At 38.1% G+C, this 2,640-nt stretch overlaps 1 pseudogene; it reads left to right on the forward strand.

The window, feature by feature from the left end:
• Nucleotides 1-1,260: 1,260 nt before the first annotated feature.
• LOC107512286 lies at nt 1,261-2,640 on the forward strand (annotated as a pseudogene).

Raw genomic sequence — 2,640 nt, forward strand, 5'->3', positions numbered from 1 at the left:
TAATTTAAAAACTTCCAGAAGAAAGCATAGGTGAAAATCTTTGTAGTATTGGGTTAGGCAAAGATTTCTTAGATATAATCTATAAAATCTTTTTTAAAAAATTAATGCACTTCTAATATCAGCTCCATATTTACCACACAGCACAATACATTTTAGATTCTGAAGTATTGGAGAGCATGTTTATTATCAATTCTTATGGATTTTTGGAATATTTAGGCATACACACACAGTGGATTACTTTTGTTTTCTAAAAACACTGTTAAAACATAGGAAGTGAAGCCACATAACTGGGGCAGGATATTTTCAAATTACTTATTTGACAACAAACTTGTATACAGACTGCATAAAAACTCTTGAGTCTCAGCAATAAACAAAGAAATCCCTCCCCCCAAACAGTTGAAGATTTGAACAGACACTTCATTAAAGAAAATGAGTGAATGGCAAGTAAGCACATGAAAAATGATCAAAATCACTAGTCATTGGAAAAATGTTTTTTAAAACTGCAATGGGATAATATTACTAACCTATTATTATGATTAAAATGGAAAACAAACAGATAATCAAAATAAACCCCGACAACACTAAGCGCTGGTGAGGACACAGAGCAAGGCGAACTCTGACATACTGCTCCTAGTAATAAAAATTGGAACAAACAGTTTGACAAACAGTTGGACAGCACCCACAAACTTAAAAATTTATTTTCCACGTGACCCAGTAATCCTATTCTGAAGATTTACCCAATAAAAATACAAATACAAATAAACACATACACAAATGGAGATCTAAGGCAAAAAGTTTGATATGTCACAGTGGGAATACCAAAAGAAGAAAGAATGGAGAAGAAGAAATATTTGAAGTAGTAATGGCTGAGAATTTTCCAAAATCAAATAACCCACACTAAATCACATATCAAGGAAGCTCAGAGAACAATAAATAGGATCAATACCCTCAAAATGAACAAACTGCAAAATAAGTAAATAAATAAAACTAAAAAAGAGAAAAAATTTAAAAAGATGCCAGAAGGGGAAAAAAACCTTACTTATCCAGGAACAATAAAATTTATGTCAAACTTCTCATAACAAACTGTGCAAGCAAGAAGAGTTGAGTGAAATATTAAAAATGTCAAAGAAAAATATCCCACCAACCTAGAATTCTATATTCAGTAAAGTTATCCTTTACAAGTGAAGGAGAGCCTTTTTCATAATAGGTTTGCTGCCAGAACACAAGTGTAGTAAATATCAACACTATATCTAAGCCAAAATGGGAAAAGAAAAGACTCATATCAACATCATTGTCATTGGACACATAGATTCTGGTAAGTCTACCACAAATGGTCATCTGATTTACAAATATGGTGGGATTGACAAAAGAACCATAGGAAAATTTGAGAAGGAGGCTGCTGAGATGGGGAAGGGCTCCTTCAAGTCTGCCTGGGTCTTGGATAAATTAAAAGCTGAATGTGAGTGTGGTATCACCACTGATATCTCCCTGTGAAAATTCAAGGCCAGACTATTATGTAACCATCACTGATGCCCCAGGACACAAAGGCTTAAACAAAAACATGATTACAGGCACATTATAGGCTGACTGTGCTGTCTTGATTGTTGCTGCTGATGGTGAATTTGAAGCAGGTAACTCCAAGAACAGCCAAATCCATGGGCATGCACTTCTGGCTTATACACTGGGTGTGAAACAACTAATCGTTGGTGTTAAGATGAATTCCACTGAGCCGCCTTACAGCCAGAAGAAATACAAGGAAATCATTAACGAAGTCAGCACCTACATTAAGAAAATTGGCTACCACTCTGACACAGTAGCATTTGTGCCAAATTCTTGTTGGAATAGTGACAACATGCTGGAGCCAAGTGCTAATATGCCTTGGTTCAAGGGATGGAAAGTCACTCGTAAAGATGGCAGTGCAAGTGGAACCACACTGCTTGAAGCTCTGGATTGTATCTTGCCACCAACTCATCCAACTGACAAGCCTTTGCATCTGCTACTCTAGGATGCCTACGAAATTGGTGATATAGCTACTGTCCCTGTGGGCCGAGTGGAGACTGATGTTCTCAAACCCAGCATGGTGATCACCTTTGCTCCAGTCAATGGAACAACTGAAGTAAAATCGGTTGAAATGCACATGAAGCTTTGAGTGAAGCTCTTCTTGGGGAAAATATGGGCTTCATAGTCCAGAACATATCTGTCAAAGACTTTCATTGTGGTAATGTGGCTGGCGACAGCAAAAATGACCCATCGATGGAAGCATCTGGCTTCACTGCTCAGGTGATTGGATAATCACCCAGGCCACATTAGTGCCGGATATGCACCTGTGCTAGATTGTCACACAGCTCACATAGTTTGCAAATTTGTTGAGCTGAAGGAGAAGATTGATTGTTGTTCTCAGAAAAAGCTAGAAGATGTCCCAAAGTTTTGAAATCTGGTCGTGCTGCCATTGTTGATATGGCTCCTGGCAAGCCCATGTGTGTTGAGAGCTTCTCTGACTATCCTCCTCTCGGCTGTTTTGCTGTTCATGACATGAGACAGACAGTTGCTGTGGGTGTCATCAAAATAATGGACAAGAAGGCAGCTGGAGCTGGCAAGGTCACCAAGTCTGCCCAGAAAGCTCAGAAGACTAAATGAATA

This window comes from Rousettus aegyptiacus, unplaced genomic scaffold, assembly GCF_014176215.1.
Source record: "Rousettus aegyptiacus isolate mRouAeg1 unplaced genomic scaffold, mRouAeg1.p scaffold_m13_p_7, whole genome shotgun sequence".
Classification (NCBI taxonomy): Eukaryota; Metazoa; Chordata; class Mammalia; order Chiroptera; family Pteropodidae; genus Rousettus; species Rousettus aegyptiacus.